The sequence below is a fragment of the Anthonomus grandis genome, chromosome 1 (assembly GCF_022605725.1).
Source record: "Anthonomus grandis grandis chromosome 1, icAntGran1.3, whole genome shotgun sequence".
In the NCBI taxonomy this organism is placed as follows: domain Eukaryota; kingdom Metazoa; phylum Arthropoda; class Insecta; order Coleoptera; family Curculionidae; genus Anthonomus; species Anthonomus grandis.
In genome coordinates this window covers 4,055,503-4,075,597 of record NC_065546.1, presented here as the reverse complement: position 1 = coordinate 4,075,597, position 20,095 = coordinate 4,055,503, and the positions used below count along the sequence as shown (strand labels likewise).

The 20,095-nt window shown below is 32.7% G+C and overlaps 1 protein-coding gene and 1 long non-coding RNA gene across 2 annotated transcripts in view; one reads left to right on the top strand and one right to left on the bottom strand.

The window, feature by feature from the left end:
- Positions 1-20,095, top strand: part of LOC126735689 (protein rhomboid) — a 170,574-nt gene that overhangs the window by 77,333 nt on the left and 73,146 nt on the right. The gene's annotated exons all lie outside the window — the stretch shown is intronic.
- LOC126735996 (uncharacterized) lies at positions 12,378-13,637 on the bottom strand. The gene is made up of 3 exons (XR_007660583.1): positions 13,115-13,637; positions 12,834-12,894; positions 12,378-12,778 (listed from the first exon to the last, which is right to left on the bottom strand). It is a non-coding gene; the product is annotated as an uncharacterized LOC126735996 (long non-coding RNA).

The following is a 20,095-nucleotide window of genomic DNA, read 5'->3' as shown; positions in this document are numbered from 1 at the left end:
CCTGAATAGCTCCAATCGGAGTGAAAACAATGAAATTGGTTTTCAAACTATTTAAACAAAGACTATTTTTCTGGCACCATCCCGCAATATCAGCTATACACTTGGTGGCTTTTGAGTGGATAGACTGATAGTCAGTACCCGAGACAACTGCTGATTTATCGTCGGCAAAAAGTGTTATGTAGCTGTCATTAACCAGGAGAGGCAAGTCATTAATAAAAAGTAAAAATAAAATGGGCCCAAGAACACTACCGTGTGGAACCCCAGTGACGACAGTTGCCCAATCAGATATGGTCGCCTGACCACTAACTCTCAATTAACAGCCTGGCTTCTACCTGTCAAATATGATTCAAGCCATTTATAAGCCGGACCTCTTATACAATAATGAAAGATCTTATTTAATAGTAAAGCATGATTAATGGTATCAAATGCTTTAGTAAGATCAAAAAAGATACCAACAGATTTTAATTTCAATTCAAAATTATTCAATATATTTGTATAAAGAGATATTATAGCATCTGATGTAGAGAGTCCAGACCTGAATCCAAACTGATGACATGACAATATAGCAAAAGAATCTAAAAATGCAATAAGTCTTTTTTTTAAAGATTTTTCAAAGATCTTTGAGAATACAGAGAGGAGAGCAATAGGCCTATAGTTACTCACTTCTGCTGTCTCCCCCTTTTTATGAAGAGGTATGACAACAGCTGATTTTAGCTCTTTAGGAAAATAGTCAAACTGAAATGATAAATTTAGAAGATAGGTAAGTGGAGAGATAATATGTTCAGCACATGCTAGCAATAAGTAACAAGGTACCTCGTCTACACCGGATGACCGGATTTTTTCTGGAGGAAGATTTTATAATTTCAAATGTTTCTCCTTCAGTGAGAGGGATTAGAGGAAAAGATTGGGATAAACTGTTGAAAGGCACATTCATTCCCATGGGTGCCTGAAAATTATCTGTGATCTTTCGCACTGACTGTACAAAAAAATTATTAAATGTATTAGCAATATTGAGGTTGCCAGTAACTTTCTTTCCATTATCAGTAACCAAATTAGGAACACACTTTGTTCCGCGATTTGAAAAGTTCGTGATTGAGTTAATGATTTCCCATGAGGCATATGGTTAGAAGTAAGTAACTTTGTTGAATTATAGGCTTTTTTAGCATTTACGATATTTTCTCTATGTACCTTCTATAGGATGTCAGTAACTCATGGTCATGACCGTCTTTAGTTGAGTATGAAGTAGCCTCAATTGATTGCCCTCATTAATTATTAATGGTGTTATCCACTGATGAGACTTTCTGTGATATGGCTTCGATTTGTTTACATAAGGAAAGCTCATATTAAATAAACTGGAAAACGTGTCAAAGAAGTAAGAAAATTTACTTTCAAAATCCAGAGTCTCAATAACTGACAGCCAATGTTCTTTGGGCAACAAGTTGTTAAAATAGCGTATGTTTTTAAAAAGATTTAATCCAATCTTTTCCAGGGATGTTTTCTGGAAACGGCTTCACCGTTCTGCCCTCGCGGTCTAAGTAGTTTTTAACTTAATATTTAAGGTCGGTTTGGTCGATGGGGAACCCATAATGAGATAGAGTGCAAATATGTGAAGTAAATGCACCTTCTTCAATTTTTGTAAAAACCGCCTGACCACACCTATTGATTTTGTGTGTCTATTTGTAATTTTGTTTTTTATTGTCCCAACTGGAACTTTAAATTGTAGGGCAGCCTTTCTCTGAGAGAGTTCTCTGTTTTTTACTGCTTCTACGGCTCTATTTAAAGTCTCTTGAGTGTAGTTAACATAACTCCTAGCACCGGCTGTGCGTTTGTAGGTCGAAGGCATAATTTACTGAAAAAAAGCCATTTTCAAAACCGTTGATAAAAACATTAGAAAGAAAACGTAAAATATTGTTATCAGATAGGTAGGCATTTAAAGAAAATTTAAGCTCTAGATAGGCTTTACCTACGACTAACTTAGTTTAAAACAGTAGAAACTCACCTATTCGTTATTAAACACAATAAACAGGTATTCTTTAAATTGAGCCAAAGTCACCCGAAAATTGTACTAAACGGCTTGCTGTCTAATGAAAGACTAAAATAAAACCCGCGTGTTATTCGAATGCTTTTTTTAATGCTTTTCGATCATAAAAATAGAGCAAAGAGTAGACTTAGTCTGTAGGCAACACGAAATACATTTATGAACTTACGCTGCAGGACAAATTATATGACCTTCAAAATTTAAATATTTCGCTCGTCATATAAAATATTTTTTAAATATGTGTGAAATGGAAGAAAAAAGTGTTACTTCGTCATATACATATGTAGGTTTATGTATACATTTAAGAATTTTTTGAGTTAATTTTGTTATATTTATTTTTACAAAAAAAAAACACAATTTTAATCTTTTTCCTTGTTTTGAGACAAAGTCACCCCCGTGAGTCAAAGTCCCCCGACTTTACGGTATATAAAAAGACAGACTTTCTGGATTATCACAACATAAATTTATCAGAAAGATCTTTTTCATAAATTTGGAAATTGTGTTGAAAAATTGAAATAATAATGTAAAATCTGTAGAGCGCATTAATGACATTTCCAAAAAATTGAAGAAAATATGTGAATTCAAGAATTTCAACTACATATACATATGTTAGTATAGGAGGATTGATTACATAAAATCTAATTGACAATTGAAATTCTCATAAATTCATAAGCATAAAAAAGATAATGAAAACTCCTAAATTAATAAAGTTTTCAAAGTGGAAATATTAACATAACGTGAAAGCGGAGAACTCACTGTCTTCAATAAAAAAAAATTTGATTTAATATTCTTTTTATTTTGTTGACATTATATTGCATCCGTAAAACTGTCGTCAACTCCCACTTAATTAGTAATTCTCATTGTGCACTTATGTTTATGGTTGATTTAATTCTGAAATCATGATTTTGAGGTCACATTTTATGGAAACGAGGACATTCTCCTCAGCAACTACTGATCCATTCATATTATTCCAAAATATCTATGCACTTCAAACTTTCAAACGTTTACTTTCCTATTAAATTTATCGGTTTTGCCTAATAAGATTTCTATTCCTCATTATAACCTAAACCCCGTAGCAATGCTATAATAAAAACAATTTCTAAAGTAAACGGCGGCCTTCCTTGACCTGTTAAACATATCGCTATAATAATAATAATAGTATTGTCTGCATCAGAGATAGTGTTATTCGCTGCAGATTAACCATAGCTGCTATTTCATAAGAACGGTTGGTGTGAAATTGTTACGTGGGAATTAGGTCTACGAACTAAACGGACACAAATAATGTATTTGCAGAAGTGGTTTGCCGTTAAATGATTTTTTTTTATTAAATATTTAACGTAAGTTCTGTTGATCTGTTATAGCGGTTTATTTAAATCACTACTATTAAGCCTCTCGTCCTCCTCCCACACACACAAGTTTAATATTGAGACGCGCTCCGCTTTGTCTAAACTATCCTGATCGGTTCTCTATACAAACCGTCCAAAGTGTTTAGTAAAAGATAATTATACACTCCAAAACACTTTTTAAGTTTATTTTCAAAACGAAATAGCTGACGCTACGTGTATAGCCGACTGCTCGTTTTAAAAAAGGTTGCTATGGCTTAGCGCGTGCTCTGCTGCGGGCCAGCCAGGTGTTTTTGTTCTTGTTTTAAACTCTTTCAGACAGATCGGGTCAATTTAATCACGAAGAAAAGTGGCAGGTGCCTACTATACCCCAAAACCCGCTCCGAACTTCGAATACTTAGCGTGGTTTTATAAAATTATTGTTAACTGCTGTTCTGTTAACAGAGATGGATTAAGTCACTTTTAAAAGTAAAGACTTTTTGTCATTTAGCTTAGATAACTTTTCTCTGTGTATTTAATCAGTCCAAGAGAAGAATCATTTGCATTAGTATTTCTTCTTTACTTACAGGCCTACTATCAATTGTATCTTCTACTGTAATAATTGAGCATCTCTTTGATGGATTAATTAATCATTAAAAAGTTTTTCTTATTTCTCATATAATTGATTTCCTAGATTTCCATATAGAGGATTTTATGCAATATTCTTCAGATTCACTGATGAATGAAATTCTTGATAATAATTAAATTGTAATCTTACCAGCATTTTTACTATCCTTTTATGTTTCAGTGATTTAATATATCAATCCTTGGATTAATTCATTTCTAATTAAGTAATTTAGCCATGATTTAATGAAGACTGCCTTACAGACTTTTTCCTATTTGTTATATCTGACATTTACACCAGACTCATTATAGATTGTATACAAACCAGGCTTCCAATACATAGACTAATAGCATTACGCCCATTAATTAAACAAAATAATTCAATTGTAAGCTTATCAGCATTTTTATTACCATTTCAAGGATCTTTGAGGTTGAAATCTTTCCATGATTTACTATTCCTATGCTTGGTTCAAAGTTTTTCTATATGCAATGTGTTCGAGATAGAAATGCATTGAGGAAGCCGTTTTCCATGCAGGTACTAACTGTCTCTTCTACTGTAATAATTAGAGATAAGATAACGCGATATTCGTGTTTCGGACTTGCATCATTTTCACCTTGTACCATGATATTTCGCGATGATTTACCGCTTCGTTTTGTAATTGTTTTTTTTTTAATGTAAAAGAAACTTATATTGTGGTTCATTGACAATTGAAGGAAGGATAAACTGGTAGCATTTCAGCGGATTATTATTTTTTCTATATTCTTTTTAAATGACCAGTTCCTATATATTTTTTCAAGAATTTTTTTTAGAAATATGACAATATATATGCGTGGTTAAGGGATTAATCTACAAAAACCTGTTGTATCAAATTAAATTTAAGCTAAAATAAGTGTTTTGATTTAGTATACACCCTGTATATTAGGAGTAAAGGAAAATGACATGAGTACATAAAAGGGTAGACCAAACTCGATAATATTTTAGATTGAGCTGTACAGAGCTAATAACTCATACAAATAAAAACGTGTCATGTAAAATTAAGTTATGCATGCTAGTAATACCGATTTACATTATTTAAAATATCTCGAAAGGTGTAGCTTAAATCAAAATTTTATAGGAGGCAAAAAAGTTAAAGAAACGATAAGTTTTACCTAAAACAGTTAAATTCGGTTCATTGGACGTCTGTCAGAAAAAAAACATTCATTTTCCCACTAACTTTAAATACTTTCCTAAATAAATATAATTCAAATATGTGCAGTCTAAATTTCAAGCAAATGTCTTCAAAAATATAAACAGCATCACTTTCATGAATTAATTAATCATTAAAAAGTTTTTCTTATTTCTCATATAATTGATTTCCTAGATTTTCATATAGAGGATTTTATGCATGCTGAATATCATTGATATTTTTATCAGATTCATTGATGAATGGAATTTTATGGAATAATTAAATTCTAATCTTACCAGCATTTTTACTATCCTTTTATGTTTCAGTGACTTAATATATCCATCCTTGGATTAAAATTTCTTTAAATTCAATGTCTCCAAGAGATAAAATGATGATTCATTTCCAATCAAATAATTCAGCCATGATTTAACGAAGACAGCATTACAGACTTTTTCCTATTTGTTATATCTGACATTTATACCAGACTCACTATAGATCGTATACAAACAAGGCTTCCAATATATGGACTTATTGCATTACGCCCATTAATTAAACAAAATAATTCAATTGTAAGCTTATCAGCATTTTTATTACCATTCCAAGAATCTTTGAGGAATAAGAAAATCTTTCCATATTTATTGATTTACCATTCCTATCATTGATTCAAAGTTTCTCTATACGCAATGTGTTTAAGATAAAAATGCATTGAGGAAGCCGTCTTTTCATGCAGCTACTATCAACTGTCTCTTCTACTGTAATAATTAAGCTTAAATATTACAGTGAAAATTAAGCAAACATTGGACAGGTGTAGCTTAACTCTCCATTTCTTTAACACTAAAAAAGAAAAACTGTATCCAATGAATCCTAGAACTCCGATCCTTTATGGTCTCCTCAAAATTCATAAGACCAGTGGTTTCCTTTGTTAACTCCTCATGCTGTAATCTCTCGTCTTGATTGAATAACGTTCTCAGGGAGGTGGCCAACTTTAAAACTATTTATTCGACTAAGAATTATGTTGATCTAACCAATAGTTTGAAAAAATCTCATTATCCCTCATGAATCTAAACTTATTTCCTTGAATGTAAAAAATCTTTTTCCCAGCATCCCTCCCAACGACTGTTTAAAGTTAGTGAGAACTCTTCTATTAAAAACATCTCTTAGTCGAATTGAGGGTCTGAGCGAGATTTTTATGAGTCATCTAGGAAGAGAAATAGTTGAGGGTAGGTTTAGAGGTTGTCTCGCGGTTTATAAGAGGTATGTGGATGACATTTTTATAACCTGGAATGGCAGAGAGGAAGTCCTGCCAAATTTTCTTAGTTTTGTAAATTTCTTATACCCAAACATTTCATTCACCATCGAAGACGAAGCAGATGATATTTTGTCTTTTCTTGACCTTCTAATTAAAAAATGCAACAATAAACTTATTTTTGAAATATATCGGCTTACACCACTACCGATAATTGTAATTCAGTACTCTTCAGATTCTCCCTTCTTATACAATTTTGCCTCCTTCAATTCATTTTTCTACAGGGTGTTTCAGAACTATGGGATCAAACTTCTAGGGGTTGTTCAGTGCAACAGTAGAATCTATTTGATTATAGGCACCCATGTCCGAAAATGCGTCACTACGCCTCTACGGCCCTAAGACGCGTTAAAATTTATAAAAAACATTAATTACCTAAATAGGATCTGCTGCATTTATTTTTACCTTTTATATATGATACCATCACAATAATTGTTCAAAATGTCTCGCTCCAACCTCAATACACCGATTTAAACGCCGCACATGATTTCGACGGACTACACTAAAAATTTGATCCTCGTTTTGAATGATTTCAAATGCTGCTGTTATTCGTCCAATTAAGTCTAGCTCTGATTCTATTGGAGTTTCGTAGACTAAAGACGTTACATGTCCGCACAAGAAAAAATCGAGCGACGTTAAATCGGGTGACCTAGGAGGCCAAGAAACTGCTCCACCTCTGGCAATCCAACGGTGCCCAAACCGCTGAGCCAAATACTCGCGTACTTGTACAGCAAAGTGAGCCGGCGCTCCATGATGCTGAAACCACATTTGCTGTCTAACGTTTAGTGGAACATTTTCAAGGAGTTCTGGGAGAACTTCCTCCAAGAAACGCAGATAAATAGGTTCTGTTAATCGTTCCAGTAGAAGGTATGGCCCAATTAAATAATCATGAACAATGCCTGCCTATACGTTGACAGACCAACGATTCTGATGTTTTCATGAAAAAATTGCATAAGGATTTTCTTCGTCCCAAACATTGCTATTCCTACTATTAAAAATACCGTCTCTTGTGAAAGAGATTTCATCGGTTCACAAAACATATCGTAAAAAATTTGGTTGTGCAATGATGTGATCCAGATGACATCGACAAAATTGAACTCTACGATGATAATCGGCTGCAGTCATAACTTAAACTTTCTGGAAGTGGTAAGGATGGAGTTGTTGCTCGTGTAGTACCCGCCAGACAGAAGAGTTACTCGTATTCATATTCTTAGCGACGTCACGTGTGCTATTTGATGGTTCATCGGCGACTCGCTGAAGCACCTCTTCTTCAAATTCCGCCGTTCTTACGGTTGGAGCAACACCAGTATCATGCATCTTGGTCTTAAACATGCCTGTCTCAGCGAGCTGCCGATAAACCGCAATAAACTTTTTGTATCCAGGATGCTGTCGTTCGGGATAACGTTCATGGTACAACCGCGATGCTGCTCGTGCATTGCAGTTTGTTGCTCGGTATGCCAAATGCGTATCCGCCAATTCTTGATTGGTAAAGTTTTCCATGAGCAATAAATGTTTAAAAATTGTAAGCTATAAAATTTTTAAACATGACATTGAGAATTGACATTGATAAGCGTTGATTTTAAACAATTGTTGTTATGGTATCATGCTGAAACAACCTGTATAAATTGTTTAATATCCCCTTGTCAAAAAAAGCTTTCGCTAAAGAACTGAATATTATAAAACATATTGCTCTCAACAACGGATTTCCCTTTCATTTAATAGACAAAATTTATTACAAATTTTTAAATAAATGTAAATGGACCTGGCGCAGTCGGTAGGATCCAGTGATGGAATTATATATGAATACTAACTTTTCAAAAAATTAAATTTATTTAAATAATTCTGCACAAAAAAGGGGTTGACTATCTATTTAACTACGATCTTTACTACTCGAAAATTAAAAGATAAGTAAAAGTAAAACTAATTATGGAAACTAATATTACTTATAAATGCTTATTTTGCGATACAATAATAATGAAATAATATTATATGAATAAGCAGGATTGTCCGGTCATCGGGGTTATTGGCCTGGTTGCGTCACATAACTAGAAAGAATCCCAGAAGAAGAATAGAATCCCTCTTAGAAAAGAATCCCAAAATCAGTTTATTTCAATAACTTCGTAACTCTGAAAGAGAACAACTCTTTTGCCATTTGATATATCCTCCAAATCCCCAAACAATCCAACCAAGATTCTCTGGATTAAATGCAACCAAAATTCCTTGGAAGAACGTTGTCAAGTCATGAATGAATGTATCTTCCAAGTCCTTTCAGAACTCTTTCTTGCTTAGTCTTCCACAGGTATTCTTGGTGTGACCCTGAGGTATTTTTTAAACAAATAAAAGAGATCACATAACCAATCTCAATAACCATAAGTTCAATCCTCTTTTAGACACCAAATATTTACATTTCTCCCATAAAAGTAATAAATTAGATTTACTAGAAATTTTAGAGATAAATAGAGCTGTACAGAATAATAATATTACATGTGTCAATGGTCAAATAAATCATTCATCCACACATTTTTTTTAATTCATTAGATTTTAATGCTAATTTATAACGCCTTTTCATTCTCTATTAATTAAAGAGTCAGTATCATTTCTAGTACACCCATCTGTAGTCTATTTTTACAAATTACAGGTACCACATTTTAAATAAGGAGCACCCTATCTTTTGAAAATTTATATGGTTCTTTTGTTCTTAGTTCTTGTTGACTTGTTGACGTAACAATTATCGTAGTAAATCAAAGGAGAACAACACAAAGTCTCGGTCTCAAAAATTCTTTAATTTGTTAGAATAGAATGGTGACACGTGTTTCGCTCTTAAGAGCATCATCAGACCTCAAGAAGGTTAAAAACACGCCCGACTGGGTCAAATATACACACACACACCGTTCAGTGTGTGTATGTATATTTTTTAAAGTCAAATATACACACACACACCGTTCAGTGTGTGTATGTATATTTTTTAAAGTCAAATATACACACACACTGAACGGTGTGTTGGTGGACCCAGTCGGGCGTGTTTTTAACCTTCTTGAGGTCTGATGATGCTCTTAGGAGCGAAACACGTGTCACCATTCTAACAAATTAAAGAATTTTTGAGACCGAGACTTTGTGTTGTTCTCCTTTGACTTATTTATATCAGAGTCTCTTTGAGAATATGGACGACTTCTTTCAATTATCGTAGTGTTGTAATCATGTGATTTTAATGTTTGTGTAGATCCAGTTTTAGTCCCTTTCTCATGCATCTTAATGTAAGTTTTTTGTCTTCAACGTCCAATTTGTTATTCGTTAATTAATTAAGCCTTCTTATCATTAATGTAGATGCCATTTTTATTCATTGTCAGTTGTTTTAACCTTGCCAGAGGCACTATAGCTTTTTATATGTATTGACGAAAATCCTCAATTTTGTAGGTAATTTTAATATCTTTACCTTATAAGTTTCACTGGTTCTTTATAGATCCCTGATGATGGACATGTTATATGTCTGAAACATGTAGGATGAATAATTTTTAAATAAATTTAGTGGAGGATGACGGAAGCATTTTTAGTTGAAATAAAAGAGAGGTTTTTCTTTTTTGACTGTCTTTAGAAATTGTGTCTGAAGTGAAAAATTCATGATTTGGCCTGATAAAGGTTTAAAGAACTTTGCTGGATTTTGTGGACAGTATCAACTGTTAGACTAAGTAGAAATAATTTGATAAGATAAGATATCATATAGTAGTGTCTTGGAAAAGGAATAGGAACGAATTAAGAGCAAATGTTACGAATAGAAATATGGTTTTTATTAAGTGTGAATTTCCTTATGCAATAATCTGTGCCTTGAAGTAACCAGTAAACTAAAAATTTTGAAAAGTTGAAAGGTAATTATTGTGATCAAAGTTTCAACCAATAAAAGTGATCATAATCGAGATTGGCACACGAAAAATTTATAATTTGGATACTTTTTTGATAAAATGTAGTTGCTGATGGTCGAAGATAAAAGGTCGGAAACGTTTAATGCTATAATAAATTACGGACCTGGCAAAGTCATCTCACGGTTGATATGTTTTATTACAGGGCGCTAAGTCGCCGCGCCAGCGAAAATAAAGAACGCCGGAGTAACCCGTCTAAAAGTTAATAGGATTATTTTTAACGATTTTTGTTAGTTGGGCCTGCCTTTAAACGTATGCAAAGATCAGATAGATAACGCCGCATCGCTTTTTTATGGCGAGAACTCCATTAATTCGCTGCCTCTTTTTCCATTTGGCAGCTTTTCAATTCGTTTACCGATTGCAGATATTCTCATTTGATTGGGCATCTGTTTCATTGTTTACTCAATTTTCTTTGTCAAGGTTTCAAAAACCACTACCATTAGAACCATAGAGAGCTTTTGTTGAATCGAATATCAGTTAAAATCTTTAACTATAATTGATTGTTAACAAAACAAAGGTTTAAAAGCCAAAGGGTTAAATCCGTTAAATGGCTGGCTAAATGACAGTAATTATCTTAAGTAGATAATTCAACCTCTAATCATGTTATTTAACGCAACAATGAATCGTAGTCAAAATCTATTTGTCCATAAGCTCTTTATCTCCGCCGATCGTCTCGTGAGGCATCTCAATCAACTTTCGTCTAAACATTCATTAATTTTCGGTGTCGTCTCTACTTTTTTACCACCCGCGCCGCTTAAGGCCCGGATCGCCGGCTACGATTAGTGTTCTACCACGTTGCCATTGTTAACGGAAAAAAGGTGAATTTTATAATTTCAAACAAATCTTCTCTACAGCCATTCATTGTTTTCTTTTGTTTGGCCATTTTCGTGTATTATCCGAGACACTCAACTTATTATCTGAAAATATACACTGGTGGCCAAAAGTAGATTGACAACTACTTATTTTTCAAATTTGTTTATATCACGGTTTAGGAAATGATAAATTAGGTGGGACAGTACCTGATTAAAAAAGAACGGAGCCTATTTGTAATGTTTAATTATATTTAAACTATTTATTCGTAATACCCAATTTTATAAAAAAAAATAAAAAAACTAAACAATTTTCAAGTGGCCAAAATTAAATTGACAAATTCAAAGCTTACTAAAATAAAAATAAGTATAGAAAATTTAAAGGGTTTTATTCAATAATGTACCAACCTTTTGGGCATTGACCTAATTAAATTGTCAATATAGGACGTGTCAATGGATATCCAGCATGCTTTCAAAGGTTCAAAAAGTTCTTGTTTATTTTTGAAATTTTTACATCGGATGTGACGATCAATGTAATCCCAAATGTTCTCGATCGGATTTAGGTCCGGTGACTGTGACGGCCATTTGATAACATTAATTTTTTCTTGGGTCAACCATTGCTTAACGACCTTGGATGCGTGTTTCGGATCGTTATCATGTTGAAAGTACACTGAAAAAAATATTTTGTGAATTTACAATAAATCTACTGCTTTTAGTATGACCATTATATTTGTTGTAAAATCGCAAAATATTTGTAATCAATAATTATTCACAAAATATTTGTAATTTAGATTTCCCTTTTAATATTTCAAATTTTTAGTAATTTTTATTTGTGAAATAACATTTTTTTGTAATACCACGTTGTAAATGTAAAAAATGCTCTGGTAAAATTACATTGGAATAATTGTATTTTTTTACTAGCTACAGTTTTTTGTTTAGTATTTTAGATAAATTAAATAAAAGACTAAAGTGGCAATTTAAAAAATACAAATGATTTATTTTTTCAAAACTCAATGGAAATTCATTAAACTCAGTAGGAACATAACAAAACTACATGGTAAGTTTAAAAAAAAAAAGGAAAATAACAAGTATATTTAAAACTTAAACTCTTCAATATACAAACAAACATAAACTCTTAAAACTCTTGAAGTAGCCAAGAACTTTGACATAGTCTATATACATTTTGGGGCCCCGTCTAATATCAAATATGTTAATATAGGTACCTACTTACAAGCTAAATCTCACAAAAAAACCCTTTAAGGTTGGAACTAATTCATTTAACATTTATGGACTCAAAAAAAGAAATAATATAATAATTTATAAATAATTATTTAATAAAATAATAATTTATTATTCAGAACTTCGGTTAATATGAAATAACCTTTCTTTTCAAAAGATTTTGTTTTTTCGATTTGGTTCCTGCTTCGGGGTGTATTTTTTTAAAATATCTTTGAAGGAACTCCAAAATGCAGGACATTGCATTTCTTCTTTGGGATATTCCAAATTAAAGAGCAATTAAGCAATGCAATGCTCCTCCAAATGAGTCACATTTTTCCGTAACAGGTTCTTGTTCTAGATATATTTTTATAGTATTGTTAGAGCCTACAAATAAAAACAAATACTTATAATCTTTTTCAAAAAAAAAATTTTTACTTACCACCACATAATACAGTTCCGTGGTCCATACCAAGCTCAAGAGAAGAGTCATCAGTAATGTCCTGGAATAAAATAAGTACATATAATAATTAATCTTATGACAAAAGTTTATTTATATTATTTAGTTTATTTTTTGTTATTAAAATTATAGTTATTTTGCTCCAAATGGCATTAAAAACAACGCCGTTTAAGAAGGATATATATAAAATGAATATTAGTAAATATAAATATAAATCATTAACATTATTAGTTTACAAGTTTTCTATTACAAGTTTATATAACCTTTACTTGCTGAAAATCTATACTAAATGCATACTAATAGGTAATAAGACATTTTCATAAAGGACCACGCACAGATTATATGGAAATTGGCAAATTGACCAGTCAGGCAATTTGACAAGTAATCATTGTTAACAGGTATTAATGTAAATATTTAACTTACCTGATACTTATAGGCACGAAGAAACAGTAAAGATAAACAAAAGGACTAGCACAAAATTCTTTATTACCTGTCGTAAGTCAAAAATAATATTTTAGTCGTCATTTACGTTGAAAATTTCGGAATCGCTGGGGGACGCGTAAACACGCACTCTCATTGGCCGCGGTTTACATAGCCAAAGTAAATTTAAGAATTAAGGTATAAATTTACAAAAAACTTGTAATTTTACATTATAATAGTAAAAACAATTACAAATATTATGTATTTTTATAATATGAATGTGATTTTGCAACTTTCTTCGGTAATTTTACAAATCTAATGTAATATTGCTTAGAAGTTTCACAAAATGATTTAAATTTACACAAGTTTTTTAGGAATTTAAGTAAATACTTGGTTTATTACAAAATATTTAAATTTTACTGAATAATTGTTGTAACACTACTGAAATTTCTGTAAACTTAAAAAGTAAATTTACAATCAGTTTTTTCAGTGTAGTGGTTGAGTGGCATAACTTCATCAGCGTAAGGTACCATAACATCCTGCAGTATGTCCTTATACATGAAACAATCCATCGTGCCTTCTATCAAGTGTAGTGGACCCATCCCATAGCCCGAAAAACACCCCCACACCATCACGAAACCACCTCCATGCTTGACTGTGGACACCGTATATTTGAGATCATACCTTTGGTTCACAGGACGCCTAACATATCTTTTGCGATCCGAATTAATCAAGTTGAACTTTGATTCATCACTAAAAATAACTTTTTTCCATTCGGAGACTGTCCAGTGACTATGTTCTCGAGCAAAGCTCAATCGCATCTTGTTTTTAAATCACTATATTGAAGTCTCCTTCTAATGGTACGACAACTAACTGAACCCACACCTTCTTCTTCCAAATGCAGCTTGATTTCTTTTGAAGTTGCGAATGGGTCAAGTTTTGCTTTTTTCAAAATTAATTTGTCAACACGACTAGTGGTCTTCTTTGGTCGGCCAGTTTTTTTTTAGAGGAACAACACTTCCACGAAGATTAAACTTTTTTATTATTTGACTTACTGTTGCCCTCAAAAGAGAAAATTTTCGAGCAATATCCGACTTGGTCAATTTATGACTTTGTCCACTGTTTCCTGGTTAATTTGGGCAATTGCGGCACGAATATTCTGTTTCAAGTGATCAATTGTTTGGGAATTGTTGGCATAAACTGCACTCTTCAATGCACCCCACAGAAAAAAGTCTAGCGGCGTCAAATCATCAGCAGCGAGCAGTTGTTGAATCTTGTGCGCAGAAGGTTGATACTACGCCCGGCGGTATGACAAGTTGCGCCATCTTGTTGAAACCATAATTCGTCGAGATCTATATCTTCCAATTCCTGCCACAAGAAGTCAATTATCATGTTGCGATAACGTTCACCATCGACTGTCACGGCGTGACCGTCCGCATTTTCGAAAAAGAAAGAACCAATCACGCCACCACTCCAAAATCCACACCACACAGTGACTCGGGCTGGATGCATCGGCTTCTGTACGACGACCTGTGGATTGTCCGTTCCCCAAATTCTGCAATTTTGTTTGTTAACGTAGCCTCCGAGGTGAAAATGCGCTTTGTCAGATAAAGATGATTTTTCGTGCGAAATTTGGGTCATCGTTCAATTCGTTTAAAGCCCACTCTGCGAAGTGTAAACGTGGAAGGTCATTCGTTTTCAGTTCCTGAATGAGTTACATTTTGTACGCAAACATATCGAGGTCTTTGTGCAAAATCCTCCTCGGAGTGGTTCGTGAAATGGTCACTGCAGCGATTGCTTCAGCTGTAAGCAGCGGACGTGTATGCGGCACACGTCTGGCATCGACCAGCATCCCAGTTTCATGAACTTTACGCACCAATTTTCCAATAGCACGCGCGGTAGGTGCTTCATTTCTTCCAAATTTTGTACGCAATTTTCGCACTGTTTCACTCATGAGAGACCGAAATTCAAAATAAGTTTTCAGTATTTCAAAGCGTTGTTCTAAAGAAAACCGATTCATATTTATTCAGCGGAAGGTTAGAACTAAACTATAATCAACAACATATAGTGCTAAAGTTGACAGCGCCACTATCGACAGGCTATCAAAATCGGACCAATAGATGGCTCACCCTTTATTTAAATAACTATCCAGACAGGAAACAACCTAGTACAAAAACTTTCGGACGATTGGTTTTCAATCTTAAGCAGTATGGTGCGTTTAAGAAGCGTATTGTCAAGAAATAAACCCTGCAATGAAGAAAAAGAAAATAATGTGGTTTTTTGCTGTAACTGAAAAACCGGAAATATCTGTTACTGGAATACCAAAAGCTACTGCCCGTTTCATTTTGAAAAAACATAAATATCACCCGTTTAAATTCAGAATCTGTCAAGGCCTCAGACCTGGTGACGAAGAAAGGTGCAGAACATTTTGTGAATGGTACACCAGGAAGTGTCAGGAGGATGAAACATTTCCCCATAGGATTATCTGGTCCGACGAGAGCATGGTTACAAATAATGGAATTTTTAACCGGAAGAACACCCATTATTGGTCAAGAGATAATCCTCGAGTAGGTAGTGGTTTTCTTTCTTTTGCCCATGATATTGCTGCGGAAACAAATAGCTATCACAAAAGTATATCATGGGAAAGCATATTAAATGCAGTAGTTTTTGCTAAAAAAAACATGTCCCCATTTACCAAAGTTTAGAAAAACGACAACGAAGAAGATACCACTAATTTTGCACATTTCCTAAATGTTACTAATTTCACTTCTGATAACACCCGGTATAAAAGATTACTCAAAAACTTAAATATAATCATCTTTTAGCAAATTTAATTCTCTTTCAGATGGTATATCTAAATTTTATGTGGTGGTAAGAATAACGGAGATATTCTTGTTTATATGAAAAAAACAAAGAAATTTGATGAAATCAAAAAAATGTTAAAAACCAGAAGAACTAACAACTTTTCGAAAAAATGTTATACGACTTTTTTGTTGCAAATGACTTGTATAATCAATCACCTCTTAAAGTTTGGCGGTTTTTATAGTAGACACCTTGTATAGCTAAAAATTTCTTCCCTTGGAAATTTGTGTAGACTCGTTAACAGAGAATCGGCAAATATCTATGTAAACAAAACTCCTTTTTTTTTGCCTGCTCCCTTCCAAATCGTCATGTGGAGATCGTTCCAGAAAACCTCCTATTTCTTTCTATTATGTGTCGTTACACTCTCGCTGCTTGCTCAAATCTTTAAATTACCCACTATGTAAGTGAAAATAAAAGAATTAATCTAACAACATTTCATGATACTCGTATAATCCAGTCCGCATGCGCATGATATTACGAGAGATATTAATGGATGCTCAATGCAAATGCGAGAATTCGCTGCGCAGCTCAAAGCGCCGTGTTATGCATTTTTAAAATGCGTTATATGCCTATGAAGGATCCTAGATGAGTTTAGTGTTTGCCTTCTAATGCAAAAGATCCAATATAATGCAAGAGTCGAAATCTTGCAACGTCGCAGTGTCTAATCTTAAAAAGGCGATTCTTTAAAAAAGTCGGTGATTAAAATTAATCGAAATCTGATGTTTGGTTTCAGAGATATATGGTTGGTCTCAGGATTTAACAAACCTAGTGGTGCCGCTGTCAAGCTAATATACATAATTTGTTTGGTTAAATTTAAGGTGTTGGCAAGGCAAAGGGAACATCGAAGGGACGTTTATTTGTATTATATTCGATCGAGCTTGGAATCAGATTAGGGCCTTATTATAATATTACTGCTTTATCTATTCAGGTTTTTCCCAGAACATGTTATTAAAAGGTTACCCAATTATCTACGGTACAAGATAAATTAAATAGATACCGGCCAATATAATATTCTATTCAGCAATCTTTTATGAAAATCATCATTATCTTTATTAGTAGCTTAACAGCAAAACTTATAATTTCTTTTCAGGTCTAATCAAGATAATAACCTTCTCATTATTTAAAAAAATCCTAGTTCAATTACTTGAAATTTCCTCTGGATAATTAACAATTAACTTCTACACAGTTTCGACTTCCTTATCTTTGCGATCAAGATCAATAGCGGCCGGGGCTTCGATTTATTTAAGTGATCAAATTTTTACTTCACTTCGCGCGCAGGTAATATATATACGGCCAAGACACAAGGTTCGCGGCGGCCAATTCATTTAAGGGTCGGTCTACATATAACTCATCTTGATTAGATCGGAATGCGAAAAGATTGTACTGCATACACGCCCTCTCCACTAACTAAATTAAACCATGTAAATGACCATCTATACCACAACTTCTTGATTAATTAAATGGACGTTGGAAAATAGTGATGGTAAAGTCCAGTTCAGAGATTTATTAGAATCTTTGATGTGTCGCAGATGCCGCACTAAATAGTCCGTGCACCAATGTCGTATTTATTGTCGCATGATATACATGCTTAAATGCCAAAATTTTATATAATTTATCTATGAAATCATTTTAAATATACGTAAAACCCCATGTTTTACATTATTTTTTATTTGTCTTTCGAAAATGTCCATTTTTAGAAAGAATAGAAGAAATTTTTAGCCAGTCTATTAAACAAAGATAAAACACCTGCGTTCTGGCGATTCCTACTTTAGGTTGTGTAAGTGATTGTGTATCTCTCTCTATCCCACTAATTTTGAGTATTACGGGGCCGTACCCATCAGATAAATTTTTGGGCTGTTTTTCTATTACTTTCGTCGTGTTTTTAAAGAAATCTTTAAGGATCGCTCTATCTAATTTATTACAATTTATTTTTATTTATTTATTTATTATTAATTTACTTGCTTGAAATAATTCAAATTTAATTCGAGGCTGGATTGTCTCACAAAAAATAGATATATAAATTGCCTAAAATCTAGAATTAAAAAAACAATATTAAAATATAAAAATAACTCAATCTACTAAATTTAAAATAGACCCATGATGATTTTACTGCCCAAAATTGACAAAAACATGCGTGGAATCCACTCAATCGCCTGTTATTGAATATAAAATATTATGGAAATACTATACACTGCCAAAACAACAAACAAAATTTTAGAATTGACAAATAATGAAAAATATATTTAATTCTAAGTGTATTGTTTTAAGATTTTTAAAAGAATGCCCAAATTATAGGCATAGTATTTGGTTTTTAAATTTAAAAGATAGCTATTTTTATTTCAAGTTAGAATCTTCAATAAATTAAATTGTTTATTTTTTTAACTCATCACTCTCACTGTTTATATGACAAATGTAGGGTCAAAAGTTCATTATATCAAAAAATCTTAGTTATTAAAGCTGTGTTATTAAAATTAGACTAACAAATAACAATTATAACATAAAAACATACATTTTCTATTTTATTTGTGGTTTCACCCTACTGCCTGAAATTTAACAAAATGTAACAGTAAAATCACAAAGTAAGGAAATCATTTAACCTGCCAACAACTGATTAATAAAATATTAGTCATATTAATCTCGATTATTCAAAAGGATTTGATGGTATGGATTGTTCATTGTAAAATTAGTACTATGTTTTTAATAATGTTGTGTTTGTCATTTAATAATATTTTCTCTGACGCTAAACGTATTGATTCGGATGTGCCATAAGGGTCAATCCTAGATCCTTTACTTCTCCTAATATACACTGTTGATTTACCAAATGTGAGGAATTTTGAATATGCTGATGACACCAAAGCTACAACCATAACTACACTTAATAAGTCAATACTCAAAAGAACATAATTTAATTATCAATTTTTACCCTGGCTAAGGCAATACTAATAGAGTCAATACACAAAAAAAAAATTTATACAATTTGAAGACAAACCAAAAGACTTTACCCTTTTGTGTCAAAAAGTAAATGTTTAATGCCTTAATCCAGAGAATAAATGGACCTAAGTACTTTGTACCACCTATTCTCGCATCACTTATTATAAACACCCTACTGATGGTGCTAAAAACTAAACTTATTAAATGACAATTTTTGGTTAAAATGATTTTATGTACTTAAATCTTATCTTTTAATTAAATATTATCTATTAACTATCCTGAATTTCTAACTTTATAAAACTATATCCAAAAATCCCGAATAATATAATTTTAAATACAAATAAATTTTAAGGCCGGACCTGTGCAACTTTTCACGCTTCAGTGACTGCGACTGAGGTCAGACGTCTAACAAAATAGTACGTGGGTATCTGTAGTCAAATCTTACGAATCAAATGTATAAATTTAAAAAAAAAATTTAAAATATTTATTTATTTGATGGAACGATTAAATATCGCCTAGAATATTACTTAATGACTCTTTCCACATAAAATTTTGCGATTTAAACATGCATGTCATGTGATAATACAAGCAACACCGGCACACGGACTATTCGCGGCACATCAAAGATTCTAATAGATCTCTGAACTGGACTTTATGCAGAATTACCCACTTTGCTGTTATTCAACCCAAGTAATTATACGGTTTTAAGTCTGAATATTATTACACCAGTCTGAACCATATCATGGAAAGTATAATAGTATTCAAGGTTTGGCATCAGTTTTCTCTGGTAAACACAGTCAAAGGCTTTTAACAGAACAAAACATACCGCTGGTAAGGCATGTGGAGGTAGAAGATTTAATAAAATAGTGAAGAAGTGTTTAAAATGTAATATCCACATATATCCTATCAAATTCCGAGCAATAAAGGTCTAAGAACCCATTCTTGTAAGTTTTTATGATTTGCCAGCAGTACTCACAAGATATATACAAACTTACATACTTTATTGCTCGGAATTTGATGGGATATATGAA